We start from the raw sequence: 14,243 nt of genomic DNA on the forward strand, positions 1-14,243 counted from the left end.
CATGCCTAGCCTGTACTACATTTCATCATAACACAAAAACCCATTCTAGGTGCTAGTCAGGCACGATGTCTTTAAACTGCTTCCAACTTATTTGAATTTTTTCTTAAGGAAATAAAGTGACTAATACTGTACACAATACTATAGATTTAGTCTCACTGGTGTCCTGCATAATTGAAGCATGACCTTCCTACTGTAGTATTCAATCTCTGACAATGAACAATAGCATACTGTTTCTCTCCTGATTACTTGCTGTTTCTGCATACAAACTTTAGTGATTCATGCATTAGGTTGTCCAACCTCTCTGTATCCCAGAGCTCTGCAATCTCTCAATGTAAAGTTAAATGTTTTCTGAAACATTCATTCCACCAAACTGAACAATTTTACATTTTCCTAAATGATATTCCATTTATCAGATATTTTAGCTTATCTATATCTTTTTGCAGCCTCCTGGTGACCCTTTTGCAGCTTGCATCACCACCTATCTTTGTGTCATGAGCAAGTTTAGAAACAGTGAGTCAGGTTTATCCAGTCATTAATATAAATTATAAAATGTTGCAGCCCCAGCACTGATGCTGGCAAATGGGAATAGATCAGTTTAGAATATCTGGTAGGCATGGATGAGTTGGATTGAAGGGATTGTTTCTATGCTGTATAACTCTATGATTTTCTGATGCCTGTGTGACAGACCACAGATTAAATCATGTCAACCAGAAAATGACTCAATTATGCCGACTCGATTTCTTGTTGGTCAGCCAATCTTTTCTGTCAATGTGCTACCCTTTTCATTAAGTCTTTGTTTTCCACAATAACCTTTGAAATGAGATATTATCAAGTACTTTCTCAAAATCTAATTACAACACATCCACTGGCTCCCCTTCATCAACAGCACGTTTAATTCCACAAAGAACTCCCATAAATTGATTAAAAATCATTTTACTCCCACAAAGCCTATTGAGTCTGCCTGATTAACTTCAGCCTATCAAAGTGCTTGGATGTTATATCTTTTTAAATAGCTTTTAAAATTTCCTCTATATTTAATTTGAGCCAACTGGGCCACTATTCCCTCAATGTCAATGTTAAAATCTTGGCGCTCTCTTACTTAATAGTGCTGTGGTTATCCCTACACTAAACAAACTGCAACTGAACAAGAAGGCACCACCATCTCTAGAGCAATTAAGGGGTGAGAAGAAATACTGGCCTGACATCTATGACCTGTGAAGAGTTAAAAAAAATTTAGACACAGAACATCCAACCCAATTTTTACTGTATAAAAGTTGAAGGGCCATGTGGCATCCATCTTTCAGAACCTGGACAGTTTGAGAGGCTGCCTGGAACTGGGAAAGTATGAAACAATCAGAATCCCTCCTTACTGGAGGCTTTAGCAGGTCCCCTCGCTCACCCCCTGCTATCCAACACTCCAGAGAGAGCAGTTGGTTGATGTCGATGAGAGCACGTCAGGATGTCCTGAAGCCAAAGTTCTTTATCGCCGACAAAATACTTTGGTTGAAGTGCAGTCACTGTTGTCATGTGATCGCCAACTGGCACATGGTTAGATCTCATACATGACACTGACAAACATGACCTGGCCATCTGTCTCACAAGTTGGTTGCAGGATAAGTGTTGGCTGTGGTATTTGCTCTTGTTTTTGTAATGCCAAGGGACACTTCATGTTCACCCAGGAAGACAGACAGAGCCTCAATTTAATGCTTCATTCACATGAAAATTCAATATTCCATCAGTACTGTGCTGAGATGTCAATCCAGATTACGTTGGTAAGTTTTTGGACAAGAATAAATCTAGAACCTTCTGATACAAAGATGAGCGATCCACTGAAGGATAGCTGACAGCTTCTTAATTTCAGTTTGACTCCTTTCACTGGAAGCATATCATTTTTAAGTGTGCTCAGCAGGAAGGATGCAGAGTTAAGGGTTGAAGTTAATTGGAAAAATAACCAGAGAGGAGCTGGAATAAAATCTTTTATTTTTACATAATGATCTGCTATGATCTGGAATGCACTGCCTAATGAAGTGATGGAAGTAAATTCAATTGTAAAATGAATTGGAAAATACTTGGAGTGGAAATATTGTGCAACACCATGAAAGAGCAAGAGATTGAAACTAACTGGATAGCAAAGAATTGACCTGATGGGCTGAATGGTCTTGTCTTTTGATTCCATGATAAAGCATTGTTCAGTAATTGTGCTCTTATCTTCGTTTTGTAATGACTCCCGTTTCCTGAAACCCAAACCATTGGGCATAGCAACTGAACACTTTGCAAAGTGAAATGTCATTTGTTTAAAGGCAGAAGTCTGACAGTCTATCGAAGGTTATTTGTTAACAATTATATGTCTATTAAGCAGCACTTGATCAGTCAATGTGCAAATAGCAAGATCTCTTGGGTTTACTTATTGACAGCTGCCTGCCAATAACCAATCCAGTATGCTTCAGGAAGCACTGCAGCCCAAGGAGAAATTAGGTGGACAGAATAATCATTAGTTTAAAGTGTCTGAAGTCTAACATTATTTTTAGTTTGCATCATTGAATATAAGTTAGCAACTGTTGAAAGCAATGTGCTTTCTGAGAATGAGCTAATTATGCTTGATTTCACAGGATGAGGAGAACAGTTTGCCTACAGTTTAGATTGTGTTCAAATTTATAACAGACAGTGACATGTGTATAATGTATTATTAGAGTCCACTTGTGTTATGGTGCCCCACAGGTTACAAAGCCTTCCTCACTTACACTGCACAGCTCTCCACAGTTTGGCTCCCTTGTTCTAGTGTCGCCCACACTATCTGCCATATGCTAATAGACTGGTGGGACAAATGGTCATTCTCTATTGATTTATCCCTCATTGCGAAACCAATGAGTAGCTGTACTGTGTGCTTGAAGTGCAACGATGCTAATAAATTTCAAAAAGACCACATCTTCCACATCCTGATCTTAAAGATTGTTGTGAAGCTCAGAGGACTAATGGACTGACATGTATCAGTTATCTTGTATAATTATGAATTACAGCTCATTTTCTTTGTGCTTTGTTGCATAAATTTAAGTTAAGGCTATTCCATCCGGTTATACCTTTAAGAGAAACTTGTTATAATTTCATCCTCATTTTCAGGCCAAAATTGATCTGATCCATGACGTGACTGAAAGCCAGTGGCATTTGGCACAGATCTTTGAAGAAAAGTGGGGCTCTAAATCTCTTCATTTGATATGAGCAATCTACAGAGGAATTAAAAGGAACTCCCACAATGTGGAGGAGGAACACCTTGATATGACTGGAGCCTCCTCTTCACATTGTCATGAATCTGAATGGGAGCACTGTATGAAACGTGGAAGCAATCAGCCATTTTGAAACACTGCAGATTATTTAGAAGAGCCTTCAAGGACATCATTACCCTTGGTCACTCTTAAAAATGTTAACTATAACTCTAATGAAGGAAAATGTTTCCCAAATGTATGCTTTACTTCAGATTTTAAAATATCCTTTCTTAAATCCTTTGAAGTGAGCAAGACTAAGAGAGTGAGTGCCGACTGTTAGGCATCCCCTTTTACATTGCCTGTGCCAACAATAACATAACGTTCAACATTAAATCCGAGTACAATATTAATGATTCACTAGAGCTTTCTTTTCCAGGATATCAGTAGCAACATCTTATGCTCACAGTGTTATTACTTAAAGTAACATTCTTCCTTTCATTGCCCTAAATGGGTGACTTTTAATTGCTGCCAAATTAGTCATCCATTAGGCACTGAACAAGAATGTGGATGCTATTCGAGTTCCTATATCTCGTTTTGTGTGTATGCATATTTATATATAATATCAGATGTAGAAGCTTTGTCTGAAATCCAGCCAAACTCTGCCAAAAGATTGTTGCACCTAAGCAAGTGAATAATGTAAAGTGCGTTTTTTTTTCAGAACGGATGCAGTTCCTCTCTCTCTGGTATCACTAGACAGTCTAACAGTGAGTACAAAAGCATTTTCTGTGTAATGATTTGAGCGGCAGTTTTTTTGCTGTCAGTTTATTCGGCAGATGACAGAAACATGTGAAGAAAATACACTGCGTGTAAACACATCTGCGTCAATCACATTTATTTTTCTGTGGGCTTTGTGACAAAGTTAGTGTATGCTAATAATGATTTAGAGTGAGTCTGATGTCTTGCCTTTTAAAAATGGAATCTAAATAGTTCTCTCAGTGTGGTGTGGTATTGTCAGCGTTTACTGAGACAGCTGGACATAAAGAGAGCTAGAACAAAGCTGCCTTCACTGTCATAGACTCAAGTAATACATTGGTATTCAGATAATAAATGAGAAAAAGATGATTAATTTATTTGTAAAACACTTCTGCGCAGGAATAAATCTATTTCTGTCATTTTCAAGTTAAGTGCTATGTATTTGGAATGCACATTAACTAATTTACTCTGCATGCAATATTTTAAAATGGATGCCTAGGCTTTTGTTCTGTCAGGTGCATTGTAGATATTGTATGACAGAAAACTTTGGAATTGTAAAATACAGACAGTGACACATTAAAAAGTTTCGATGTAGCAATTCAAAACAGCCCTCAGCTCAGGCCTACTGCAGACTATTGTCCTTCGTATATTCAATATGGGGCAAAGGATAGAAATGATAGAAAAGAGTAAATCAAACCCGCTGTGTAACTATTTGAGAATATCCAATCAAACGACGTAAAAAAATAATTCAAAAGCTCCATAATGGTAAACATTGTCTTTTAGAAAATCTTATCAAATACGATCAGGGACACTTTATCATTGCTCAGACTCCGTGCAATCCATCTGCATTCATAAACCGGCAGTATTCATGCCAGCTGTCATGTGTTATCCAAAGCTCTGAAATATTTTACATCCATTAATTCGGAATTACTCCAATTACAAGCTTTCGGTGTGTCAAAGCCCCTGCACAACAGAGACGAGGTGCAGAGCACACTGACGCACCAATCACAGCGCTTCTCTGGCGTCAGGACCAGATGCAAGCAATTTACTTTTATTTCTGCATATTCAGTTCGAGGCAAGCTCAAGCTTCACCTTCGACCCTGAGCCTGCAGGATTCTAACCTCCCCAAATTAAACCTCTTTGCTCACTTATTCCTCTGCGCTCCTTCCCCTGCTAAGCATGCATTTCACTCCATAGCAACCCGAGACGGGCGTGCTGGTTCATACGACCAACATAATCAGCAATTATTGGAGAAGGGGGAGGGATGGGGGTAGAAATACAGTACTATAATATTATTAGGTGCCGTACAGGAAGTACAATTGAGGTCTTTCCCTCGCCAGTGATTCTCTCACAGCCTGTGCTGTACCATTTTTTACGTGGCAATCTTATCTCGCTGACAACAACTCAAAATTCCATGTTTATTTTTCAGCCACCAAACATCGAGTACGGTTTGCAACAAAACAGACCTCGTTGAAGATCTTCTCCAAAGTATATTGTTGGCATCATAAACATCTAAAAGGTCATAGATGGTAGGCACATTTATCCTCAAATCTGCATATCATGACGATTAGACTTGCTTTTTTAATATTAATCTTTATCTGGACAATAACTGGGATTCCAAGTGATGTGTGATTTATAATACACTGTGCATTTATTTATTGGATGAGGTGAGATTTCTGTGTATTTTAGCAAGGAGTTAAACTGAAAATTCATTAAGCAATTAAGACATTCAATTATTTACCTGTGGCAGATAAAGATTTTGCCCTGAATTCCATTGGCCTGGATTATGTTTCTTCCTTACAATGGTGCTTTATGCTGCTGATGAATATTAATTGCCAATCTCAGAATTCTGCATCATGGGTAAGAAGGGGAAGGAGGGGGTTAATGTCAGTGGGTTGGTGGAGATAGTGGAATGGGGGGGAGGGTTCATCAGCTTAGCTTCCTTCTTCTTCTGCTCTCTACATCCCACATTCCGAAGATAATTCCCTCTGTCAAAAGGCTCCTCCTTGCTTTTCTCTTCCATTGCCTCCTCTCCAGCTTTGTCAATTCTTCTCCTCCTCTGCTCCTCATCTCTGCTCAAGGGCCTTAACTATTTACCGGCACAGACTGTGGGGAGGGAAAAATGTCAAGAACAGAGGAGGAAATGTAAAATAGGGAGGCGAAGAAGAACATATTTAAATTTCCAATTCCCGTTATGCTGGAATTTGCATTAATAAACATAAAACTATGCAACAACTGAGGAGAAATAGAGACAAGATGAAATGTCTCACTAAAGTGCTTGGCATTTGTTCTGCTTGTCTCCAATGAAGCTCATCAATTGTTGGTCTTTGTTGAATGATCCAAATTTTTCACTGTTCAATCGACCTCTTAGCCTTCCTAGCTTTCCTTTCCACATAGCCCATAACAATCAGGTTACTGAAAAACTGAAGACCTCACTTGAATTTCTTCACAAGATTTAAGTCCATTTGTATCTGGAGTTTCAAGCCACTTTCTGTCAAATTACAAGACTGCTTCCTCAACCTTAAAATATGTGCCCCGCTGCCACACAAATCTTACTTAATGGCTTTAACTCACACCTAGGTAATTCCAAAGTTGTATGATATTAAGTTTTATGAAATTGAGGTAAGTTGAATTTTGCTCATTTGATATCACTGTATGTACAGCACTTTTCAAAAAAATACTAGGTGAGGAAAGCTCCAAGCCTCTTAACTCTTCCCCATTCTTTTAATGACACCTCTTGATAAACAACTACAATTTGTTTTTGCCTGAACAAGACAGTTCACTGTATATGAAGCACTTTGGGGTTTCTGAGGAGTATCATAAAGTTTATTTTTTTATTCAGATGTTTGTCAGCATCATTGCCAAGATTATAATTTTAATTCTGATCCCTAGCTTGCCTTGAGAAGGTGAGATTGGTGAGACACCTTCTTGGACCATGCTGATCGCAATGTTGTCTGTCAGTTTCAATGAAGCTACATTGCTTAAGTGGTCATTTCCGAGGGCAGTTACCAATCAACCACATTGCTGTGGATCTGGATCACTGACGAGGCCAGACCAGACCAGATCAAACCAGACTAGGCCAGACCAGATAAGGTTGGCGGAAATTCTTCCCCAGAGGTCATTCATAAATCAGATGGGTTTTTTTTTCCAGCAACAACATATTTTCACAGATGTAATGACTTCTTATTTCATTCCACAGTCAGACTTTAAATTCCTTAACAGCCCTTGGTGAGATTTGAATTGATTTTTATGGATTGTCCACCCCAACTGGGGAACAGAAGCCATTATGGCTAAACTTGCTGGATGAGTGACAAATGAAAAATCACAAACAAGATTCTACTTTTTAGAGCATTTATTTTAACATACATAAGAAACAGCACGAATAAAAATGAATCAACAGGCAAATAAAATGATCAATTATTTTAAAATAATCTTTACATTTTTGATACAACAAAGATACCGTTTATGTAACTACAACTATTTCCCCTCAGCGGGTGTGGCATTACATCGCTACACAGTGCCACAAGGTCCTGTTCTTTACTCGCACAGATTCGAATAAGAGCACTATCTGAGGACAGCTTTAATTTACAAATTTCACAGATATAATTACGATAAGCAAGTTACACTTCTCTCAACACTCTTTCTCGGGTCATGATAGTCCTGATGGTGTAAGATTCCTGAATTCCTTTTCAACTGACTAATTAACAATACCCTACTTCATGGTTTAGCCAATTCTGAGAAAATACTCAGCTCTTTCGCAAAGCTAAACTCTTCACATATCATTCCCAGTCTCAAACTGGGTGTGTCATCTTGAACCTCCAACAACCCCTGTCTCTTTTTCTGCCGAACAGAATGACAGACTTAAAGAGATCTGCTTCTTCTCCACCAAAGAATTATCTGTGTTCTTCTTTCTGTCTGTGTCCTCATCTTGTCTGGAGAAGAGAAGAATAAAAAAAAAGTCTTCAAAACATTATTGGTACATAATTCCGTCCAGTTAGCAGCTGACAAACCACAAAGCTGAGTAACAGTTGTGAAGGAAGAAGCTTTGGATAGAAAACATCACTAGAGGCACTGAAGGACAATGTAAGTCACACACAAAAAAATTTGCAGACAGCAATAGAGGAATATCACCTTTAAAAAAAGCAGTAAGAGCAGTAAAAGCTCATAGCAGGCAAATCAACTGACCCTGAAACAAGGCTGACTATCAGACACCCAGAGTAGATTTGATCCCTGAAGGGAAGATATGTTTTCACATGAAAAACTAGGCTGAGAAGCATTGTTAAGAGTTCTAAACATGAGTTACCAATTCCTGAATGACTTAATTGATGATAAACTTATCACCAGCAGGTTAAGACAATTTTTCAGATACAGACTCAAAGAAAATCGATTAACAAAGGAAAAAACAGATAAGAAATTTGCAATATCAGAGACTCAATAGTGAAATTATCAAAACCTTATTATTTTGACTGAACGACTAAGTACGTTTATTGATTTTATGAATTAAAATACAAAAGATTGGTTAAAGAAAAAGAGCATGAACCTAATTATCTGGTATTGAAGTTAGTGTAAAACTATCTTGGACGCTAACATCAACTCGAATGAATTCATGGCAGCTATATTTGATACTTAAAAAAAACATCATTGAATCTTTTGGATAAAGCCATTTTGGAGACATTCTAACCATAGGTCCTTGGGAAGTTCTTCAGCCAACTTGGATAAGGTTTTTTTTTATTGGTTTCTAAGAAGACCCTACAAAATTGGTAAAGGAAATGTGAAATTTATATTGAAAACAGCATTTTAAAAAGTAGGAACAGCTTGCAGGTTTAATACATAACAACAAAGACTCAACAGAAACTTGATGATTAATTCCACAAGATAACAAAATTATCAACTACTTTCAAGTTCCAGTCTTCAATCACATACTGCATGACATTTGCTATACCAATCTTTCTACATAAAGAACTGTTAGCCTTCTGGTCCATTTGGTAAATCAATGAATTGGAGGACGTGGAAAACACGATTCTAAAAATTTCCTTTAGCTTCTGGTTTGGATGCCAAGTCAAGTCAATAGGTACATTCATGCCTTAGAACAGAACCTTGAAGAACAAATCAAAACCATAAAAGATCAACCTTGATGTCAAGAGCAACAGTGCATGGCTTGACTTCTTCACTTCTTGTGAAACTTCACTTCTTTCGAGGGAATGTCATCTGATGTTAATAATGGAGCACAAGAAGTATAATTGTAAACATAATTCTCATAAACTCTTACAGTTACATCAATGCATGTTGCTTCAGCCTGCTCAATTGAATTTCTGAGCCAGTAGAAAACATTGAAACCACAGCTTTACCTGAAGTATTTTTATAACATAATGTGGACTTTCCTTATGTATCTATCAGCACAGACAAATCTAATCAAAGACTTGGAAAAGACTCTCACTGACCACATGGTCTCTACCTTTGTCTTTCTTTCTCCTTTTTAAAGTGCTGTTTTTTGGTCTTCTTTCTCCTAAGTTCCAAAACAATGCAATAGTTTATAAAACCGTAATTTCTACTCCTTGAATTTGAGGAAATTAGCTCCAACACCTAAAATACTTCAAAAAAGGAGCAGCTCTTACAGCCACGGTTTTATTTTTCCCATCCTCTATCTTGGATTAGAATGACAGCGGAAAGATTTAAAAGGGCAACTTTTTCACGCAGAGGGTGGTGCGTGTAAGGAATGTGCTGCCAGAGGAAGTGGTGGAGGCTTTACAACATTTAGAAGGCATCTGGATGGGTACATAAATTGGAATGGTTTAGAAAGATTTGGGCCAACTGCTGGCGAATGGGACTAAATTAATATTGGATATCTGTTTGGCATGGACGAATTGGATTGAAGAGTATGTTTTCATGCTGTACATCTCTATGACCCAGAGAGATAAAGAAAGAAGTGTAAGGTAATTTTTGTCATGCAGTTATAGTCACAGAGGTCTTCAGAACAGAACATGCTCTCAGCTCATCAAGCCTATGCTGGTCAAGAACAACCACCTAAATATTCTAATCCCACTTATCAGCACTTGGCCCTTGACTTTGTATATCTTGGCATTGTAAGTGTATATCTAAATACGTCTTAAATGTTATGAGGGTTTCTGCCTCAACCACCTTTTCAGACAAGGACTTACAGATTCCCACCACCTTCTCGATGCAAAAAACATTTCTCCACATCCCCTTTAAACCTCCTGCTCCTTATGCTAAATCTATACCCTGATTGGTTGATTCCACTACCAAGGGGAAATGTTTCTTCCTGTCTGTTCCCCTCATAATTCTATACATCTACGTCGTGTTCCCCCTCAGTCTCTTTGGCTCCAAGTGAAACAATGCCGTTCTATCCAATCTCTCTCCATAACTGAAACACTTCAGTCCAGGTGACATCCTGGTAAATCTCTTCTGCACCCTCCCCAATGCAATGACATTCCCTCCTATATTACGGATTCCAGAACTGCACGCAATACTGTGTCTGTTACATGACCAACATTTTATACACTTCCCAGCACAACCTCCCTGCCCTTAAATTATATGCCTCGGCTAATAAAGGGAAGTATTCCATATGTGTTGTTAATTACTGTAATGACCTGAAATTCTACTTTAAGGGATCGGTGAACATGCACACCAAGGTACCACTGATTTTGGTTCTTCTAAGTTCTACTGTTCATCATGTATTTCCTTGCCTTGTTATAAAAATAAGTAATCTAAATCACTCACTTGAGTATACAATATATTTGTTAATAAATGTTTACATTAGAAGAAAGCTTCTTGTGGATAGATATTGAGTAAGGGTTTCAGGATCCTGCACATCACTGAGTATAAATAGCACAGTATAGGCTAAGTTAGAACATCCTAGATTGGGAGATTCACATCAGCACATTGACATGAACATACAAAGAAGATGGGTTAGTCCTTGCCTAACACAACTACAGGGCAGAGCCTGGTGTATCTATGATGACCATATATATCAGTATTTAATAATTATGTGTAATAAATAATGCTACTTTGAAATCTAAGGCTGAAAGCAATTCTTGGCTTTGCCTTCTTCTCTACAAAGTCTGTCTTAAACTCAAACTCAATATCATTAAACTACATGATGAAAGAGTCTGTGTGCATTTTAAGAAAGCATTTTTCATAAATGGTTAATCAAATTGAGACTCATGGAATAGAAATTACATTGTCAGCTTGCATTAAAAAAAAGATTAAAGCACAGAAACAGTTTTGGCAAATGGCTGTTCTCCAGAATGGAAGATAGTAGAAAGTGGTGCTACTTAAGACTCTGGTCTTCCTGCTATAGGAAAGAAGTAAAACTTGAAAAGGTGCAGAAAAGATTTACAAGTGTATTGCCAGGTTGGAGAGTTTGAGCTATAGGGAGAGGCTGAATACATTGGGGCTATTTTCCCTGGAGTGTCAGAGGCTGAGGGGTGAGGTTTATAAAATAATCAGGGCATGGATAGGTTAAGAGACAAGGTCTTATTTTTCCCAGGGTAGGGGAGTCTAAAACTAGAGCATAAGTTTAAGATGAGAGGGGAAAGGTTCAAAAGGGCCGAGGGGCAACTTTTTCATGCAGAGGATGGTGCATGTATGGGATGAGCTGCCAGAGGAAGTGGTGGAGGCTGGTACAGTTACAATATTTAGAAGGTATTTTTGTATGTGCATACAGAAGGGTTTAAGTGGAAATGGGCCATGTGCTGGCAAATAGGACGAGATTAATTTAGGTTATCTGGTTGGCATGGATGAATTGAACTGAAGGGTCTGTTTCCATGCTGCGCGTCTCTATCACTCTTTGATTCTAAGAGTAAAACTTTGAATCTCTGCTGCTCTTGCTTTAATACATTACTTTAATATAAGAATGAGGTGTGGTGGTTAGAAATATAGAAAATAAGAGCAGAATTATGCCATTTGGCCTATTAAGCTTGTTCTGCCATTCAACACAATCATGGCTGATCCCCTATCTCCGTGGCATATTCCCATCCTCACCCCATACATTTTGATAATTTTAGCTTCTAGAAGTCTATTCCTTTCTGAAATATATTAAATGACTTCTCCTGCAACACCTTATACGACAGTAAGTTCCATAGGTTCACCATCCTCTGAATGAAGTAATTTCTCCTCATCTCTGTCCAAAATGGCCTCCTGTGTATCCTGAGACCATGACCCATTCCTCTGGACTGCCTGACCAGGGGAAACCTCACTCCTTCATTCAGTCTGTCCAGACATTTTGTATGTTTAAATTAGATTCCTCACATTGTTCTGAACTCTAGTGAGGGCAGGTCTAGTCAATCCAAACCATTCTCATTGGGCAAACCAGCCATCCCAGGAAACAGTCTGGAGATGTAATGTACTCCCATTATGGCAAACCAGTGAGTGTGGTCTCACTAAAACCCTGCTCAGCTGAAGTAAGATTTCTTTGGTCTTACAATAAAACCTTCTTGCAATGAAAGCCAACATGTTATTTATCTTTCTAACTGCTTTCTGCACCTGCATGCTTGCTTCCGGTGGCCAGACTGCAAGGATACTCAGGACCCTTTGTGCATCCATATTTCACAAATTGTCACCATTTAAATAGTACTCAGTCATTCTGTTCTTACTGAAGTGGACAGCTTCACAATTATACTGCATCTGCTGTGCATATGTCCACTCACTCAACTTGTCCAAATTGCCTTTGAAGGCTCTTTATTGTCTTACTCACCACTTATAATCTTACCTAGTTCCGTACTATCAGTAAACTTGAAAAAATTGCATTTGATTTCCCCATCCACCTTATATATATTGCGAATAGCTGGGGCTCATGCTTTAAGTCCTGCAATGTCCCATATTTCACTCCAGAAAATACCCATTTATTCAAACTCTGTGATTCTTGTTTGCTAAACAATGACTCAACCCATGACAGTACATTACTACGAATGCCATGTGCTTTGATTTAACACTTTGACCTCTTATGTGGGAAAAAGCCTTCTGAAAATCCAAACATACCACATCTGCTGGTTCTCCCTTATCTATTCCTCCAGATACATGCTCAAACATTATTTGTTTTCCAAAAATCCATGTTAAGTTTTGTGTAATCCAGTTGGTATATTCCAAGTGTCCTATCATCACATCTTTTGCAATAGTGTCCAGCATTTTCCCTGTTACTGATATTTAACAAACCAATCTATGATGTGCACTTTTCTCTCTCCTTTCTTTTTGAATCATGGTGTTACATTTGCCACCTTCCAATCTACTGGAACTGTTCCAGAATCCACAAAAATTCAGACAACATTGACCAAGATATCCAGTATTCCCATAGCTATCCTGAGATCTAGTTTATCAGGCCTTGGGGATTCATCAGATTTCTGTTCCGACAATATTTTTCACAATAATTAATCTCCTTCAATTCCTCTTTCAAAATAGACCATGGATTCACTTGCTTTTTTTTAAACAAGTTATTTGTGTCTTCTTCTGTGAAGACAAAACAAAAATAATTGTTGAATCACGCTTCCATTTCAGTGATCTCCATTATTAATTTTCCCATTTAGGTTGGAAGGGCTTACATTTGTCTTTACTATTTTGTTTTCATTTTGTACAGACAAAAGAAGCTCTTACACTCCAATATTCTTTTTCCTTGCAATTTTACTCAAACTCAATTTTACTCTCTTTGTTCTATTTGCTGAGTTCTAAACTGCTCCCAGTCATCAAGTATGCTCATTTTTCTAGCAATTTTTTCAAACTCCACTTTGGATCTGATAATCTCTTCAATTTCTTTTGTCAATCATGTCTGGGTTATGTCTCTTTTAATGTTCTTTTGCCCAAAGGAATCTTTAACCGCTATAATGCCTGCGGTGTTACTGGCTCAAATGATTTCAGTTTTGTGTACTTTCCACAGTGACTCCTGATCTGCTCCAGTTTGGGTAAGATGCTAAAAGAGTGCCTCTGCCTTTGGAAGCAAACTTCTGATGGAAATATAAATAATTGAAGCTCAGTTGTTTAGAAGTAGATATGTTCACAGAGGCTCAATATTGGATGAAATAATATTAAAATGTTATCTCATTATCCAACCTCAGTTCCAGAAATAGAGAATCAAATGATGGAAAGAGCATGGGAAAGCAATGGGAGAGGGATAGGAGACAGAAAAGAACCAAAAGGCCGACAATAAGTGAAAATGTGAGACACTTTCTGTGTTAAGAATCATCGAGTATAAAGATGTACATCGTGATCCAACTTGTCCATGCTGACCAAATATGCTACATTAATCTAGTCCTAGTTGCCAGCATTTGGCCCATGTCCCTT

The 14,243-nt window shown here is 38.0% G+C and overlaps 1 long non-coding RNA gene across 1 annotated transcript in view; it reads left to right on the plus strand.

Annotated features, from left to right (window-relative positions):
• Window positions 1-3,725: 3,725 nt before the first annotated feature.
• The window catches only part of LOC140468869 (uncharacterized), a 45,424-nt gene continuing 34,906 nt past the window's right edge, over window positions 3,726-14,243 (plus strand). Inside the window, exons 1-3 of the long non-coding RNA XR_011955856.1 lie at window positions 3,726-3,800; window positions 3,919-3,964; window positions 5,383-5,482. This is a non-coding gene — a long non-coding RNA (uncharacterized lncRNA). The remainder of the gene's footprint in view (window positions 3,801-3,918; window positions 3,965-5,382; window positions 5,483-14,243) is intronic.

This window comes from Chiloscyllium punctatum, chromosome 48, assembly GCF_047496795.1.
Source record: "Chiloscyllium punctatum isolate Juve2018m chromosome 48, sChiPun1.3, whole genome shotgun sequence".
NCBI lineage: Eukaryota > Metazoa > Chordata > Chondrichthyes > Orectolobiformes > Hemiscylliidae > Chiloscyllium > Chiloscyllium punctatum.